General features: G+C 30.1%; 1 protein-coding gene across 1 annotated transcript in view; it reads left to right on the top strand.

Annotated features, from left to right (window-relative positions):
• The window catches only part of LOC106687236 (tubulin alpha-1A chain), a 205,733-nt gene that overhangs the window by 91,803 nt on the left and 93,429 nt on the right, over positions 1-20,501 (top strand). The gene's annotated exons all lie outside the window — the stretch shown is intronic.

Raw genomic sequence — 20,501 nt, 5'->3', positions numbered from 1 at the left:
ATTTTAAATCCTTTACGGATTGGATTTATAAATTAAATGCTGTCAACAATCATTTTCAAATTACAACTTCATTTAAGAAACATTTTATGTTATTATAATTAAAAACACTTGTACTAGATATTAAAATATTATTATTAACCTTATAAAACATAACGATGTCACTTTAAATATTAATTTGCTAAAATTATGGTAAAAGTTTTATAAAATAACCGAAATGAGACAAGAACAAAGTATTTATGATTTAATTATTACCTAGTATTAGACTATTCATGTAATATTCAATAAAATTTCTTCCATCAAATTAAAAATTACTGTTATCAAAGTTCATTCATTTGTAATTAAGTTATTAAAAATATCTCATTAAGTTGATATAATTAATTTATTAAATTATTACTTTGTAATGTAATAACTAATCAAATCCAAACCTTCCTCAGTTGAATACTTTTTATTTTCATTACTTTAGTTAATGTTAAATTAATTTTTTACTTCAAGTGTCTTTTTTTTCTGACTTATTAAAGTTTTGATGAAAGTTTTTCCGTTATTGGCCACTGTATTAATAAGGACTCCACTTTTCTTAGTTTAGACCTAGGAACGCATTCCTCGAAACCTTTTGAAGGGCTGCCAAAAGATATTGAAGGAAAATTGAGCGCAGGTAAAGTAAGGCTTAACGGTTTAATTTCTTTTCTAGACTAGATTTTATGGTTTCACAGTAGTTTGTTTAAGCTACTATTGCGATTATTACATAATCAAGTATTTCTAAACTATTCAATCATTGCAGTGGCTGCAACAGTTTCTACTATAGCTGTAACGTGTCTCCGTGTAAACTGGTAATGTGACAGTAACTGCCGGCACATGTACAGCGGACCTAGAGCGATTATACAGTTACACTGCGTTACTGCCAGTGGGCTAAATTGTAAATTGTTTGTATTTATTTAAAAACATAAACATTAAATAATGGTTGTTCATTTAATTTTTAACCCTATATGTTACGCAGTAACTGTTATAATGAAATTTATTGAATACAATAATGGTTTCTTTCTGAGTATATTAGGCAGGTGCAAGGTGGAAGACCTCAGCAAAAGAAAATAATAGACAACCCACTGTAATGAGAAGAGGGGTAGTAAATATATCTTTAATGTATTTTATTTTCGATGCTTCTGTAACGTTTTTCATTCATTGAGGAGGATTTAACAAGTTAACAATAAATACTATTTTATTGTATACATTTTCTCTCATAGTATTTCTATAATGCATATATTTCCTTCTTTTCTACTGGTATATACTTTGTATCTACGTCGGTACCCGTAAAAGTAAAATTCATAAGTCTATGTGAAAGTAGTAGCATACAATAATGCATAAATTAAATTTTTAATATGAAGGAAATGGTCGGAAGGGAAGCCAAAAGAAACAAAAAATAATTAACAACTATTTACTTGTAAAAGTTTCGCCCTATTTGGCAGGGCTTTAGGGATAAAAAAAGGTACAAAATAACTAAAAATATTTTGACAATGTAAGATAATAAACAGAGGAATAAGTAAAGAAATAAACAGAGTTGGGGTTAAAAAAAAAACAAAAAAACAAATTATGTATAAGTAAGTAAAAAATTATATATAAAAAAATAAACAAAAAGAAATAAAAATAAGATGTATAATACTAAGTATATATAAAAGATATAACATTGACTACTAGATTTAAAATGAACAAAAGACGTAGTAAGACGTAAAATTGGAAAAAATAGTTATAAGAGAAATAAAAAACCAAAATTATACACACTAAGGGAGGTAAAACTAAGGAAATAAGATGAGAATAAATAAAGGTCAAGAAATAAAATAAGAATAAATAAAAAATAAAAATGAATAAGTAAAGAACAAATCAGAAAACCCCACCCGTCGTGTTTAAAGCCAAAAAGCGGATGTGGGAAATATATTGAGTTAGTCTTGATGAAGCCCTAGAAAGTGGGGCGAAACGTCGGCAAATAAATCGTTATTAACAATTTCCCCCTCCCCCCAAACCATCTCCTTATTCAGAAAAATATGTTCAATCATTTATATGAAAATTTAAATAACACTAATTTTGATACTTCTCAGTAGACTTTTTTTTCTGAAGAAGTCAGAGAAGTGAAATAAACCACTGGACTGGTAAAAGATGTATGGTCACCGTCCTTATACAGGATAATATATTTCGATATAGTTAAAGCCTTCGATGTTTAAAAACAAATCAATTTCTATATATCATCCTTACTCTTCTTAAAGTTGTAAAAGTTTTCCAATACTTTTTAGAGCTCTTAGTAATTAAATGCTCTAAACGATTTTTATTTGACAGAATTCAAAATTAAACCTGTTTTTGATTTTACGAAGTCCATTTAGACGAGATCGCTCCAGACAATTATAGGGGATTAGGGCCCAGTTACAAAGGAGTCTTTCAAATTATCTCCAATTAATTTAATTACCTCGACTCTGAGGCACTCCACTCTGTTTCTTACCAGCCTTTCATTATAATGAGGTCTGATTTCGTCTAGCTCTCAATGCAGGCTGTTGATTGGAAGGAAAAAAACAAACCACTTCTTGCTTCTTAAAATATGTGCTAAAAATTATAACTACTTCTGATCAATCAGGCTTTGAAACTACTGCTTAAATTGAAAATTACTTTAAACATTAATATTTTCCTCAGTGATGAAAAAAGTTACACTAACGTCATTAAAACTTACAACGTGATAACGTAAACATAGCTAGAGAAATGGTATAAAAATAACACCCACTCTAAGGTTTGTGATAAACCAGCACTAGAACATGTTACACGAGCATTAAAACATATTTTTCTTGAAAACTTCAAAATTTTTAAGTTTCTGTTGTTTTAGTCATAAGTGGACAACTTTTAAATTTGATTTCATATTCAAAACTTTTCATGAAATCCTGAGAAGTTAGTGGTAGCTTCAAATAATACTTATTCTATGATACTATTTTTGATAGCTTTAAAAAAAATCAATATAAAAAGTTTACTCGATTACGACGCACCGTAGCCGCAAGGAGGGTACAAGGTAGTTTGTTTTAGTATGTATGTCTACCTGTCCATTTGTAGGTATGTTACGATTTTTAAAATTACTCTGTGGTATCTCATGAATTTTTTGAAAAAATTGAGCTAAAATATAATAATGCACGCCACCCTTCCCGTTTGTAGCTATGTAAGTATTTTTTTAATTAAAGGCAGAAACGATTTTTAAGCTTAGTAAGTTTTATTACTATGTGATTTTATGTTTGTACCAGTAGGTTGGGGTGTTCAGCAAGTGAGTCATTAATTTTTTATATTTGTTTTTTATTACGTGACTTGAATAAATGGTGTGTATAGGTGCTTGAACAAGCGACTGCCTCTTGATTGAGTTATTTCTTTAGTGGTCCCACGAAATGAAAACTTGGCCCTCCAACCATGGTTAGAGTAGGTTAGAATTACCTGTAGATAATTTCCCAAAGTGTCATTAAAAAAAGTCCTTGTACAATCCATTTGTTAGTGATGTAGAAGTAAATTGGCTGAATCGAAAGAATTTTGGCTGAAAATTTTAAATAGTCCAAAAGTGTATTTTTTTGCAGGAGTCCAACTCGACGTAACATGTAGACAAGATTTTTTTTTTTTTATGAAGTAAGCTGTCTAAGTAATGAAAGTTGATTTTCGATCGTGAAGCTCAAATATTTTATCACTTTAGTTTTTGCACGATTTATCATACTAATTTCGTAATAAATCTAAATGATTCTGTACACAATATGTCAAATTTGAGTTTAACACACTTACAAAATATTACTATATTTTAAGGTATTTTTATGCATTCCACCAAAATTATAAACAGCACAGAGATAAAAAAAATCTTATATGTCTACGGGAGATCATACGAAGGCCAAGCCATCTTCTTAGAATTTTTTATCCGGACTGGAACAGACCCCAGAAAAGACTCCTGTTATTTCCAGGAATGTCTGATAGGAATATTTCCTTTTCTTCCTTAGCCTTCTACCAGGGCCTTCTTTATCTATAAAAGATTTCCGAGGCTGTGGTTGAACCATCTGTATGCATGAGAATACCCGTCTTTGAGCTCAACAGGTCGGGGGTACTGGATCATTCATTGATTGGTGGAGTCTATTGTCTCTGGGTTGACATAAAAGAATGTAACTTCTTATTTTGCTGTTAAAAATAATTATTGAATTTATCTTGAGTTTTGGTTATTAGTTCATATCCAAAATGCAAGGTCTTATATATCCATTTAATGTAGATAGGTATGTAATTAATTTTTGATGTATAAAGCTTACTTAAACTTATTCAAAAGTTAGTGAAATACTAAAAAAAAAAGAGTTTAAGTCTTATATAAAACCTATCGGAAAATAAAGCCGGAAAAAACGACCCGAATCTCCATTTTCTAATTTGAGCTATTAGTGTCAACTAAAAGTTATTAATTCATTAAATAAATTAAACAGAGTTCATACTGTAAACTAATACGCAATACTGTGGAAGAAATATAGGCGGGTTACTCTGTTTTATTAAATAAAACAAAAAGTTAAAACGTGGCTGATCGCTTTTCCTTTTGAAGCGATTAAAATTCATATGCCTATAGACCAACTTTAGCTAATTAATTGCCGAGTGGTTTGTTGTTACAAAAGTTTACATGGTATGATAGCTCTACCAGTATCATACGAGGTAAGTTTTCGGTAACAAACACGAATTAATTAGCACGACGAAAGTTTTAACGTTTTAATTATTTCTAGTGGTAGGGGCCTAAGTATACCATACCGCATTACTATTTGGCGACTAAGTTATAAAAATTTGACCATAGCATACAACATTATATATATATAACGATTGAAAAAATAATTTAAATTTGAAGTAGGGTGGAAAGTAATAGCCATGAGATTCGCGCATACCACCAAATTTTTAAAAATGTTATTACAGTATTCATTTCCATGTTTACATTAATAGCTTGTTTTATTGCATTTCTCTCTATATCCTTGAACCAATGGGTTTCATATTCTTCGACCAACAAATACCGGGCTAAGGGATGATGAGAATGTGCCTTCAATTTGGAAACATATTTTATTCATAACTACTCCCATCTCAGGCGCAACCATCTCCGGAAAGCTCCTTTACTGATTATAACAGTCGAATTGTTGATAGAATTCGTGTATTTAAATCGTTCCATATATATACTTAATTTGTTTCTTAAATTGATATTAATAGTCAGTTGAAAATTCCCTTAATTAATTTAATAATAATTTAATGAAGGGACATACATTTTCAGCTCCGAAAATCGCTTTTTATATATTGATCTATAATACTTTTTTGTAATAAACCATGTTTTATTACATACCTACATATATGTATAGTTCTTTTAATAATTCATATATTTTTTAAATAATTTCTATATATTTTGTTTATTTCTCCTTGACTCTCCTTATATCCAGGATTCATTGAACTAAAAATATTTAAACAATAAATAAATAATAAATAGATATTTTTCAATTTTTTTTTAATACAATTGGACTGATATATTTTACTTTCGCTTCTGCGGTTTTAGATAGAAAGGAAGATGGAGGTGTAAAGAAATCAAATGCTCGGACTACAAAACTTTTATCAGAGAAAGAAAATTGAAATAAATGGGAAAAAAAATGGTGGATGAAGATAGATTTTTTTTTTTTGTAATGAGAAAGTTGGACCCATTCCAAACGATAACGAGAACGTTTCTACAGACCATCAATCGTCGAACGTTAATAGAATTATCACATCAAAAAATAAAACAAAAGCATTGAAACTTCATCAGCATCCCATTCACTCGGTTTGAATTCTATCTGTCCATCACGGAATGAATAAAAAGTTCCGTTTTTATGTTTTTTAATATTTAATAAAATATAGCGTCCTTAGGACAAACATTGGCCAACCGAATTATTTAAATAATAATAAAAAATGTCTTTTTATTTTATTTCCTTTTTTTTTATATAACTGTTTTACTTTTTTTATGATAAGAAAAATAATTCTTTCTTTTGAATAGAATAAAACTCAACCCACGTAATGTGGTAAAAATACGAATTCTGAATTGAAATTTTTATTTTTCTCATGTTCGGAAATACTTGAGGATTTAATAAAAAAAATATATATATAAAAAAGGTGTTTTATATGTACCTTAGTAATTAGTTCATGTATAATAGATTTTAAAACACGGGATACATAAACCGACGGCACGATACTTCTTCTTTTACTGGCACAAAAGGCACTAAAGCTGTCCTTAGCCTGCTCAACGGCCGCCAAGCATCTTTCTCTATCTTCTGTAAGGGTAACTGGGATCCTCAGTTGTCGCAGATCCCGCCTCACAGCATCCCTCCATCGGCCCTTCGGCCTACCAAGTTGCCGCACACCATCTGGAACGTAACTGTAGAGTTTATGTGCCACTCTTTCCTCGCTCACCCTCATTACACGGCCAAGCCATTTATGCTTTTGTATCCTTATGTACGAGGAGATGCTACATTCCTTATAGAGCCCAAAAAGTTTACCATTATTCCTCCTTCGTCAATTACCATTCTCGCATACTCGCTAAGATTCTCCTCAGAATTACCCTTTCAAACCTGTCTAGCAGGTTAATGATTTTATTGCTCAGGGTCCAAGTTTCTCCACCGTATTTGTCGACTGGCCTTATCTACGTTTTGTACAGGGTGAACTTCGTGGTAGGACTAAAAAGTTTGCTTTTGATTAGCCTTACAATGGAGAAATAGGCTCTATTTCCAGCAGCAATTCTTCTTTTTCTTCATCCTGGTTCTCATTGATGATAGAGCCAAGGAAAGAAAATCTTTTTACAAGTTACAAGGCCATCCTGCCTCTGGTCCAGAGGCAGGCGGCACAAGCCGCGCAGTAGAATCTTGTTATCTTCTTCACTATTCACAAAGACGAATTTTAGAACTTATGAAGGACTAAACCCTGGTGCGAAGGATTATATGATCAAATTCGGTAGTGTACTGAATTCGAAACTAAATGACGTCTCCTTTTTCAGTTATATATGATATATTTGATAGACTATAGACAGTGATCTATTCGATAGACTATAGTCTACATATAGTGATATATTTGGTATACTGAACAGTTTGAACACCTTACCCTGCCCGCGCGTGACACTAGATAACCTTGATGATATTTGATGATCTGCCCGTGACTGTCACGGGATAAACCGTTTGGTATTTGATGCCCTTACCGTGACCACCACGGGATACACTGTCAATGGGTTAACATAGTGATGATAAATTTTCTAATGATCGTGAGTTTCCAAATTCTCTAGGTTAAAAAATATATAAATTTTAATATAAAAAATTCTACTATGTCCTAACCCATTTTCACTAAATATAAAAAATCCGACCTAAACCTGGTCCAACTATGAGGTATGAAGTACAGATTGTAAATTTGTGTTCTAATGCTTTGGTTTTCGCTTCCATAAATTTATATTAGTTCATGTTAGAATTTCTTGTATTTTATTCGTTGTTATTAATGTATTTTGAAGGTTCTGTACTTTAGTAAATTCTTATTTATTTCTTAAAGAGTTTTAAGAGACATTTCTTTAAATTTTAGTTAGTTAAAAAAAATAAGTATTACCTTTGACCCACATAACATGTTTCAGGTTTGACGCATAGGATTAAGATTCATTGTTATCACCAGTTAGATTAGGCCAGAAAACATGTTAAAGTTAAAAAAAAATTTTTTTTAATTTCTAGTTTGAAGCTCTTTAGACACTTTTCATTTTTAAAATATTTATCTGATAATAAAAAGCCTAAGTAGAAATTGGTGGAAGACAAAATTATGCTTCCGAATAAAGAAGTAGTACGTCAAATATAAATCACTACTGATCAGCCTTTCGTTTAATCAACAACTGGGACAATCCGATTTGCTGCGAAGAGTTGGGAGAAAGAAGGGAGGGAGTAAAAATTAAGGATGAGGAAAGAGGGGGATAGAATCAGTTTCATTAGAGAACAAAGTGGATTAGGTTGGAAGTGTGGAAGGCTTTTTATTAAACCTTCAGTTCTCTCCAACAATTTAATAATGGAAGTTCCATAGAATTAGGGTCCTTTGCGGTGGAATACATCAGTAGCAGCTAACCCCGCGCTATTTGAGCCATAGATGTTTGTCCCCTTTGTGGGCCCCACTGTCAACGGGGCCTTCAGATGGATATTAATTGCCCTCTGGCATGGCTTTAATTCTCCAGCCCCAGTAGGTCAATACACAACAGGACAATACAAAATAAATATTTTGTTGGTTGATCCGATTAGACAAACACAATATAAAAAATATTTAAACAAAAAAAAAGTTAATATTATTCTATAATTAAGATAATTTGTATTAAAAGGCTTCTTGCTGTGAAAATAGGAATATCAACTTTATTTCAGTGAATACTAATGAACTTTAACAAAATATAAAAAAGACGTGTACAAATGATTGAGATCGGAAGAGATGTATCAAGCTCGTCTGTTTCCAACTGCCAGGTTTTCCAAACAGTTTTCTCTTTTTCTATCTTTTTTTTCTCCTTCAATTAACTTCCAAATTTCCTCATAGTTCATATTTACCTACTTTATTTCACTACTGACAATGAGAAGTGGTTGATTATGTCATATCAAATAAATTAAAGGTATTTTTTTTTTTTATATTGTTTTTAATTCCTGTCCGTCTATATCAATGCACACATACTGCACTAATGTAGCATTTCCGATTAGTTGTTAGCAGTGAAAAATTGACTGAAAAATTTAAGGCATATACCTAAATAAGATACTTAATTTCATTTACTTAAAACTGAGAGGAATAAACAACAATAAAATAAAATAAGGAATAATTTTGATTATTTCTTTTCTTTTTTTTTTTTTTTTTTAAACTATACTTATAAACCCTGTCTGGGTTATTTAAACTGAGAAGAACTTAAAACAAATATTTTCTTTAAAAAAAAAATTCGAAATTACCCAATGATTTCCCTTACTTTTTATTCTCAAAATATTATACTATACTTAAATTTTCATTGTTAAAACCGATGTGCTACATGTTAGCAAAGTTCTTCCTAATTCGATATTTAGAATTATGGAAACTTAGGAATTGAAATATGAAATATAAACAAAAAAAAAACAAAACAAAAAAAACACTCAGTTTATATTCTTAAAGAGGAAATCCTATCATTATAAAATATAAAGACGATTTATTGACATAAATTAAACTTTGGATCACAATTGAAAAACTTATGATTATACCATGGTAATTCAGAAGAACACACAAAGCCGAATAGTTGGATCTTTAACGTACAAGTAGGCGGTCAAGTTTTCATACTGTGGGGTCATCAATAAATCAATGTGAATTCGAAACGACGCCATTGCAGACTCGAAGTTGATAAGGTTTCACCTCAACTACTCCGGCTACAAACGACCTTAAAGTGCGGGATCTGCCACCCGTGAACTCATTTCACGTTTATAGCATTGTGGCGAATAAGATGGGCGTGTAAAGTTGTAGGGCTTACTAACGAATGGGCCCCTAAAATTTTAATGAACAATGTAGTGTAACCGTCCGAGGGATAAACCGAAGCGTGGGTCTAATAAACCGAAGGATTAAGTCAAGACTTATCTTGTAGGTATGTGATTGGGTGAGCGTTACTGGAAAGGTGTATATATGGAGACAGCAATTAGAGGTATCGGTATTGAACCTTCGGGCTCTTTATGTCTTCATTATTATAATTATTATTACAGAAGAGTGGAAGAATATATAAATTGAATAAAAAAAAATCAACAAAGAATAAGCATAATAAGAGAAGATATATTGATAAAGGAAAATACGGTTGATTAAATTGCATACTTCGTATCGGATTCTATATATTGGATATTAGCTTTGAGGATAAAGCATTCGAATTTTCAAATAATTCCTTTTAATGGTAAAATGCAACTTTATTAAAATGTAGAAACTCGTTTGTATAAAAGCTCCTTTTACGTTGAATCCTGATCGATTCTCAAGAGTTTCCCGGTGCAGTGTGGATAAACTTTCCGTGTTTTAAATAACTAATCAAATTTATCGATTCCTCAGCAATAAATAGAAGTGGGTAGAGATTGTCCACTTAAGGGACTTTTAATCTGGTAGGTTGCTAAGACTGATGGTGTCTTCAAATTGAGACGATTAGTCTCCCTTTAACAGTTTCTTCTCCGTCCCAGATATCGTGGAAATTCTTGCAACTTTTAGTCCATTAATCGATAAGATTTATTTTTTATTCATCATACTATGTTGAGGAAATTTGGTATCAGGCATTTTATTTTCCTAATTCTCTAGTTTACATGCGTTCTAGTCGGTGGTTGTGACAGAACTTAATTCAGTCCTGAATTTAAACTAGCCTTACTTCATGACTTAATTACTGTTTGACTAAAAAACATTGCAAAAATGCTCTCCCGGTTTAGCCTCGGAATAAACTAGTTCAGAGTTAGTTTAATTTTTGATCTCTCTATGACCAGCTAGGCTTAAGAAAGCAGATTAGCAAAGCAAGGTATTAGTACAAGAGCCCAAGAGGAGAAAAAAGGCAGTTATCTCACCTCAATTTTGGATTACTTTAATGAAAAGTATGTATAATTAATAGTCAAAATTGATGAGTTTGCCGAGTATAGATATGGGGAATAAAAAATGGCGGCTTCTTCAAAGTGATGGAAAAATTAATTTCTCATTTGGAGTTCAATATCTTAAAAAGTAGGAACAACACAAATAAACCTAAGAGAACGTAATTTAAAGAAGAGTAAAATTGCTAAAATATGAGCCCTAATAGAGTTATTTTATTTAAATAGTTTTCGAGATATAGCTTTTTAAAAAGCAACATTTCGTAGAAATGTTTTATGGGACGTACTGAAAGATCAGTAGTTAGTATATTTATTTTAAAAAATGTGTATCTCAAAAACCATTTGACGTACAGATGTCTATTAGCACTCAAATTAAAGTTAGTTTAATAAGCTATAAAGTAGTTTATGATGTTTATCTTCGTAAGAGTAATAGCTTACATGATAGTTGCTAAAATAATTTGATTTATAGTTGTTCGGACAAATTTTCATTTGCCAAATTTATATTCATATGTGAATATCATAAAAACTACTACCCTTACAAAGATATGTCTCACGAACTACTTTATAGTAAGTTAAATTTCCTTTATTTTGAGTGTTGGCAGACATATGTGCGTCTTATGGATCTAGAGATATATTATTTCAAAATTCCAACATTTTATACGAACAACTAGAAATTAACATTTTGTGAGTCTATTTTGTCAAATATCATAAAAACTACTACTCCTAAGAAGATAAAATTCATAAACTACTTTATAGTCAATAAAACTAGCTTTAATGTAAGTGCCAAAAGACATCCGTATATCGAATGGTTTTTGAGATATAGATTTCTCAAAATAAATTCGCTAACTACTGATTTTCAGTATATTCGGTACATTTTTATGAAATGTTGCTTTTTAATAAACTATATCTCGAGAACTATTGGACGTAAATAGCTCTTTTAGGGCTAATATTTCAGAAAATTTACTCTTCTTTAAATAATGGTTTCTTAGATTTTATAGTATTGTTGGTAGTCTTTAAGATATAGAGCTCTGAATGAAAAATTAATGTTTTTTTAAGGTTTTGAAACAGCCGCCATTTTTTATTCCTCCTACCTATACTTGGCAGACTCATTAATTTTGGCTAGTAATTATACATAGTTTTCATTAAAGTTATCAAAAATTGGAGTGAGATTTCTCTTCCTGGCTCTTGTACTATATGGTCTGCCTGGGCCCAAAACTACTAAACGAAATAAACAATTATTTATTTATTTTTTTTGTTGAAAGAATTTGAAAATACTTTATTATTTGTCTTCTATTTTTATGAATAGCTAAGATGAATAAAATCTTTAATCAACCCCCTAATTAATTTTGAAATAATGTTGTTATAGGAGTTATAGGAGTTTCAAGTATATCATTGGAGGACTAATCACGTAGATTCTGATTACAGAAAAAAATGGTAAAGTTAGGAGAAAAGTCTCTGCGGATAGACGGATTTTTTGATGAAACTCAAAATTTCAAAATTTTAGAGGGATTAATGTTCTTTCTTGATTAATTACAATGGCTCATTAGAAAAAAGAAATAAAGCAGCGATTCTAAAGTAACGCTGTTTCACTGCTATACTGTAAAAAAAAAAAAACTTAAATTTCCATATTATGTATTATGAATAGAGTTTTTATTATTGTTTTGTTTCGTGTTGTGTACGTTTTAAAGTACATAAATTACGTATTAACCTATTACGTAATCTCAGAACTTTTACTATGGCCACTAAATTCCTTTTACTTGGCTCTATCTAACTCTAAGGGTGTTATATTTACAAATCTCTCGTTTATTTATTGGCAGAAATTTTCTTTGAACAAGATATAATGTTCTTATTGAAGCTAATGAATTTTATTTGAAATAAGAATAATATCAATTTGTTGTTTTTTTTTATTCCACCTATCCTTCCTTCAGGTCTGAAAATAAAACACCAAAGTTCTTAATTTATATTTTGAATACTGGGAATACTGCGACCCACCCTTCAGTATCTATATTTTAAAAAAATATAGCTATCTGGTTAACATTATATCCAAGAATATTGGGGCAGATTTCATAAGTAAGGAAAATCATATTTTAAAATGTATTTATTTGTTTGACTTTGATTAAACATTAAGAAATACAATTCATTAATTGTATATATTTCAAGAAAAGCTAATTTAAAATAAATAAAGTTGAATTCAAGACGCTAAAAAGGGGGGGCGCAGTGTTCCCAAAACATCCGAGTTAAAAATAAATAAATTAAGGGCTATTATGTTTTATTTTTATATCTGAAAGAAGATTGAAATATCAATTAAGATAAAAAAAAAAAATTTAAATCATTTTTTTCTTCAATCTGCCTCATTGGTAAGAATTGATATTTTATATGTTCCGAATATATTATATATATAACGTTCGTTACTATTGATGATTTTCTTTGTGATATAGCAGGCAATCAGTAGCTATAATTCCAGAGTATCATTTCAAACTAAATTCTACCTTTGGTAATCATGGAGTATGAGAAATTGTTGTAGATCCGTGGATCATGGTCTACAAGAGTTTTATACAATCTTACCAAGACCATCTTTCCTTCTTCAAAACCCTAAGTAAACTTCTAAAATAAAAAATAATATGATTAATCAGCGATTAAGTTATTATAAGTAGACTCATTAGATATATTTATAAAATTAAATAGGTAAAATGTTTTTCACTTTTTTTATATTTATCAGGTTTTAAATTCGCGATTTAATATTTCTAGGATAAAAAATTGTATACTACAATTTATCGAAACCTTTGTTTTTTTCTATAGTGATAAATAAAAAATTAGACAAAAAGGACGATTGTAGGAGATCACATAAAGTTCCGAAATAAAAAAAAAACTCCTTCCACCTGTTTGGAACAGATGTTTGTAAAATTACTGAGACAGGATTATGAAAAGGAGAAATAAAAAAAAAAAAATATCAGATCTTTGCTTTGAATTTTCTCCTTTTGATGACAGCATCTAAAGGACACTGGGCAAATACTGAACCCATAAAGAGCTACTCGAGTTGACTTCCAGCGATTGTCATAGCTCTAGATATTGAAAGGCCGGCACAGTTCACCGAATATCAAGGACTTCCCCGTGAGGGCCTTCAGCCTTACCCGGGTCCATTCTTAACCTGTATTTTCTTATGACAAATATTTATTTATTTTATGTATTATAAAAAAAATATCGTTTTTAACATTATTTATTCACTTTTAACCATAAATAAATATTACAATTATAAAATAAGCTTATTCATGAAAATTGAGGTTGGTTTGTTTTGAGGATGACTATTCTAATAATATAATAATAGTAATAATAAAGGCCTAACGAACCCGAAGGTTCGATGTCGATACCACCAAACGCTCTCTGCATACATACTTCCAGTGCTGTCCCTCAAACTCAATTCTACTAAATCAGTTTTAACGCAATCCTACCATCTACGTTTCGGTCTACCCATTGTACGTTTACCCGTCGGCTCAGTGGTTATTACCATTTTAGGGATCCGCTCATTACTAAGCCCAACAACCTTACATGCCTATGTTGTACGCCGCAATGCAATAACTTGAATTATATTTACCGAGTGTAGGTCCCTTAATTCAGCGTTGTGTAATCTTCCAATCTTCTCCCGTTTATTGATCCTTTTTCGGTCCGAATATTTTGCGTAATACTTTATTTTCGAATACCTTAAGACGCTGTTCATCCCTTAGTGTAATAGACCACGTCTCACATCCATAAGGAATAGTGGGAGGGATAATAGTTTTGTAAATTCTAATTTTTACGTTTTTCGTCTAACTGTTCTAGAAGTTGATTTCATTTTCAGTTTTTTTTTTTTTTGTTTTTTTTTTTAATAATTACTATATAATAACTAATTATTATTTATTTATTTATTAATATCTTATTTAAGTAGTGATCATTAAAATTGGCTGTAGCTTGAATATTTTATGTTGTTGTTGGAACTAAAAAAAATTCAAGCTACTGCTCAACTGTGTTGAGTCACTAATACACAGCATTCTGACCAATCCAATGGACAATATTAAAAATTATGAGAAAGAATTAGTAGTGACTAGTCGAATATATTTGTTTTCCGTTTTCAACTCTGTTGGAATAGTCGACAATACCAAGTTCTAGTACAAGTGATGATGTAGGATTCTCAGTGAGTCCAGAATAGTGGACTATTAGAACAAGAGCCGATAAGAAAAAAAGGCAGTTATCTCACCCCAATTTTTGATTACTTTAATGAAAACTGTGTACAATTAATAGCCAACTAATGAGTCTGCAAAGTATAGGTAGGGGGAATAAAAAATGGTGGCTGTTTCAAAACCTTAAAAAACATTAATTTTTCATTCGGAGCTCTATATCTTAAAAACTACCAACAACACTAGAAAACCTAAGAGCACATTATTTAAAGAAGAGTAAATTTGCTAAAATATTAGCCTTAAAAGAGCTATTTACGTCCAATAGTCCTCGAGATATAGCTTTTTAAAAAGCAAAATTTCTTTAAAATCTACTGAAAGAGTAGCAGTTAGTTAATTTATTTTGAGAAATCTATATCTCGGGAACTATGTAACGTACAGATGTCTATTAGCACTCAAATTAAAACTAGTTTAATGAGCTATAAAGCAGTTTATGACCTTTACCTTCGTAGGGATAGTAGTTTTCATGATATTTGCTATAATAAATTAATTTATAGCTGTTCAGACAATAAATTTGTAAAAAACTTCATTTCAGAAACCATTGGGCGTATAGATGTCTGCCAGCGCTCAACATAAAGCTAGTCAAATTTACTATAATATAGTTGATAATGTTTATCTTTGTAAGACTAGTAGTTTTTATGATATTTGACAAAATAAACTCACAAAATGTTAATTTCTAGTTGTTCGTATAAAATGTTGGATTTTTGAATAAATATGTCTCTAGATGCATAAGACGCACCTATGTCTGCCAACACTCAAAATAAAGGAAATTTAACTTACTATAAAGTAGTTTATGACTCTTACACGTAGAAGTAGTAATTTTTATGATATTCACATATGAATATAAATTTGTCCGAACAACTATAAATCAAATTATTTTAGCAAATTTCTTGAAATCTACTACTACTACGAAAATAAACGTCATAAACTACTATATAGCTCATTGAACTAGCTTTATTTTGAGTGCTAATAGACATCTGTACATCAAATGGTTTTTGAGATATAGATTTTTTAAAAATAAATTCATTAACTACTGATTTTTCAGTACGTCTCATGCAATATTTTTATGAAATGTTGCTTTTTAAAAAGCTATATCTCGAGAACTATTTAACGTAAATAGCTCTTTTAGGGCTCATGTTTTAGCAAATTTTCTCATCTTTAAATTACGTTCTCTTGGGTTTTCTTGTGGTTTTCCTACTTTTTAAGACAACCCTGAATGAAATTTTTTTTAAAATTATTTATTTATTGTAATCTACAACTTTACAAAATAATACAATAGGTAAATATGTAGTATGTTGAAAATCTTGGGAAGGAACCACCCATTGGTTGTACTTCAAACATTAATTTAAACTAGAAGGAAACTTTTCAGACGCCTCGGAGGATTATCAGGGATTGTTAAGGATGAAAGATTAAGAATTAACGGGTTAGGATGGTTAAGGAGTTTGGAATAAAAAGACGCATATCTGATTTGGGCCAAATCTGCAACGAACGGGATGTTAAGGTCTTTATGAATGAGTTTATTTGTGACGTAATAAGGAGCATCAAGGATTTTACTTAGGATTTTGGATTGTAACGATTAGATGCGGGAAGAATTTGATGGTTTGGTGGAGCCCCAGAGCTCAATTCCATATTTCCAAATTGGTCTGATTATTGTAGTGTATACTAATTTTTTGTAATGAATGGGAAGTTTGAATGAAAAATTAAATGTTTTTATCGCTTTCAAACAGCCACTATTTTTTATTTCCCCTACCTATACTTGGCAGACTCATCAATTTTGGCTAGTAATTATACATAGTTTTCATTAAAGTAATCAAAAATTGGGGTGAGATAATTGCCTTTTTTCTCCTCTTGGGCTCTTGTATATACTATATGTTCTGAAACTGGTTCCTCTTGACACTCTCTAAAAAATTACCGGTTGTGAAAGGGATAGTTTATCTACTTCTAAATCAAGACCCTTTAATTGAAAATCGTATATCACCAAATCTATATGAATACTTTTGTTGTAAAGAAATAAATTTTGTATAAATTTCCTCTTTCTCTGCCTATATCTTGACACTCTGATTATCAATCGTTTCGAATCTTATCTGGTGTGTCTAAAAACCTTGCATATCTTTCTCACCTTGTAACATTGTAAATATGTTAATAGTAATGTACTAACTTTGTAAATTCAGTGTAAATGACCCTAGTGGTCGAAACACTTAAATAAATAAAACAAAACAAAAACCTTGCAGAACCCTCTGTGTCTACGCAATAAACTTCTTGGAAACATAGATAATGTTTTTCTTCAGTAGTTCGATTACTTTCTTTTTTATATCATTGTGCCAACTAATGACCATGAGCATGATCTTAAGACATTTTCCTTATATATAGAGTTTATTAACATTCAGCTACATTTGTGGCAGAGGGTTTCAACATCTATGTTCACCTTGCCATAGGTTTTTCGTCGTTAATAGTTTCAACGCTTTTTTATAAGAAAAAAAATATAGAAATTATTTTAGGATATATTAGAATAATGTTTATACATTATCTTATATTGATGAAAGCCTTTATATTAAATTTAAATAAAATACATAAATAAAAATATGTAATACATAGTCTGCAATATACTATTTTTTGTTTCAGGTAAGTTCAGTTAATTTCTGGAAACAGAACTACTGTATTGGTAAGGAATAAAATTAAATCATAGAATGAAATATGAAATTAAGTACTTTTTCAGAATAGATCGTGACAAAGCAATTTGGATAAAAGGTCGAGGACAAATTATATCAATCTAAATAAAAGCTTTTACAGTCAGCAATCTAGAAGGCATCGATCCCTAATGGCGGAAAGGATGGATCAGGATTATAATTTCCTTTACTCCTTTTCTTTTTTATTTCGACATTTATTTCGCTCTTTTTCTCCAGCCTTCTGGAAGAGTATTATTATCCCTTTAATTGTCCTCTATTTGCCGATTTTGTAAAATACTTTTTCTAACTTCTTTACTATTAGGTTACTTTATTATTTACTCATAGAGAGAGAAATACTTTATTTATCTATGCTGCCTAAATACATCAGGTTGCTATCTCACACATCATACTTATCAATCCGTAATCGGACATATATAAATTACACATACATGGTATAATCAGAAAAAAAGAGATACAATAATGGGATATAATAAACAATTTTTTTTCCCCTACAGTTTCCCTTTACAAATTCACTTTTCGGTCTGTACAACAAATACAAATGTTTCAATTCATTCCTATTTTTCTTTCTCATTTCTGCTTCTCCAATTTCACCATTTCACAATTTTTTAATTCACCCGATCAACAAATTCGCTCTCCGGAATTCACCCTCCTAGATCCTCTTCAGTGACCCGCTAAACAAATTCAATATTAGACGGAAATGTGAGATCAGACCATCATTCATAGTCACAGCAGTAGATCAGTTTACCAAAAACAAACAAATAGATACATTTTACGAGAATAAGACTAACACATAGATTAAGAGGAAAATATAATAAAAAACCGGTTACAGGAAACACTTGAATGGATAAATAAGTTTTAAAAAAACAAACAAAAAAAAACAATATTATTAATAAAATAAAATAATTTAATGAATAAATACGTTAAAACACACAAATAGAGAGGTCAACATATTAAAATAAATAAATAAAACAAAGAATAATCTCCGAGCTAATTCCCATGCAGGTGATGGTGTATGATCCCCAGGGAGTCCAAAATAATATTTTCTGCTAAGATCGCAATGTCCCCGATGCTAACACCTAGGCCTTCTAAGAAGCTCCTTGTTCTATCTGGTATTGTTCCGCGAAATCCAAACAACACAACTCACAAACATATTTATATTTTTGTTAAAAAGCTAAGTTTTTGTTTGTGTTTATGTTATATAACATGATATTTATGTTTATGGACCGACGTGTGTAAAGTATCTGGAGTCTGTTATTTGAAAAACAACACATTATTATAACAAAATTTACCTATATTTGTTTTCTACTGCATATTTTAAAGAGAATATTATTTAAAAAATTATGATTTTATTGCTTATTCACTTCCTCGGCTTAGAGAAGCTTTGTAATCGTGAAAAAAAAATGTAAATATTTACTCCAATTTTGGTCGGTCTGTAGTCAAATTTATGTTTGGTACTATCGATCGAATATTAATCCGATTTTGATGAGATTTAAAAAATTCATCTAATCCCATCTACTACTTTCGGACTAAAGTAATAAAGAGCTCGTTGTTAATTATCATTTATAGTCAAATTACGGCATAAAAAATATTTTATCTAACTGTTTGCAAATTATTATTTTACTTTTAAATTATTGAATCATTAAAAATTAAATTAATTTCAAAGTGGAAAAGTTTGACCAAGTGAAGGGTTAATTTCCTATTGCTACTAGTCACTCCAAACTACAACTGGTATATGAAGTAAATTTTTAATTTATACGAAAATTATACTTTTTTTAATTTGGAAAAAATCTTTTTCATAATTCATAAATGAAGTATAAGAAAAAAATATATAAATAAAATTATCTCAATTTCCAGGAATGAATAAAACACAGATTGATCCTTTAACTTTGTACATTGTACATAAATAAACAAAGAAAAAAAATTGTAAACAATTTTTTTTTTAATACAAAAAAATACGAAATGCACCAGCGGTATTAATGTCAAAATAAAGTTAAATGTTGCCAAGGGTAGACAAGTTGTTTATTTGTCATATTCGTATTTGTTTGTTATTTTTCCACAGAAACGAATTCTGAATTTTTATGACAAAGAAAACGTGAAAGCTGAGAGAATAGAGGCATTTAAATTGCAGATTGATCAATTATTTCTTTGATTTTGCAGTAGCTGAGTGTTTACTTTCAAAACAACCCGCTCCCCTTTCAAAAACAACTAAACAGTGTCCCTCTGTCAATTTGTGTACAATTATTCTCGTTACACGCCTATTGATTTTATCGGATTTTTTAAAATGTTGGTAAAGCATTAGAGCAAAAAAACATGTTGACTGATTACTAAAAAGTACTAATACTGTAATTTTTTTCTGTGATATAACGCGTAAATATTTTAAAATTAAAAAACAAATTTTACAATAAACAGAATAGTACGCTAGTATTTACATTTTTTCTAAATTATAACTCCTCTTCGATTTTTCTTTTCTTTAATTTATTTCTTGATTTTTTTTTTGTATCATTCATTATTATTTTTCACATTTGTTTGAATCACGTGCGTGGGTGCTTTAGTGAATGTCTTTACGTGTGTTTGTGTTTGTAAATTAATTATTACACTTCATAAGCGTTGATAACCAAAACGTTTTGCGGTTTGAAACAAAAACAGATAAAAATTGTTTTTTTTTTAAACTTTAACTAAGATATATTTTTATCACTATTTTTTATTAAAGAATAATTTTCTTGTGCTGTAGGTAATTAATTCCAATGAAGTTTGTTTTTTTTTTCTTGAAATAAATTAAGTTCACCTAACTAATTAAAGAGAAATGTTTGACCTATCTTTCCCTTATATACAATGCCCACCAGCTGCTTCGCTAATAAGATATAAATTTTCTACTGCTATTTATTGAAGTGTTTCTTCATAGCACAAGGGCCGAGAGGAAAAAAAGGCAGTTATCTCACCCCAATTTTTGATTACTTTAATGAAAACTATGTATAATTACTAGCCAAAACTGATGAGTCTGCCAAGTATAGGTAGGGGGAATAAAGAAT

The sequence above is a fragment of the Halyomorpha halys genome, unplaced genomic scaffold (genome assembly GCF_000696795.3).
Source record: "Halyomorpha halys isolate HHAL.00 unplaced genomic scaffold, Hhal_1.1 Scaffold933.1, whole genome shotgun sequence".
Taxonomy (NCBI): Eukaryota; Metazoa; Arthropoda; class Insecta; order Hemiptera; family Pentatomidae; genus Halyomorpha; species Halyomorpha halys.
The sequence above is the reverse complement of the archived record's forward strand: the minus strand, read 5'-3'. Positions and strand labels throughout refer to the sequence as shown.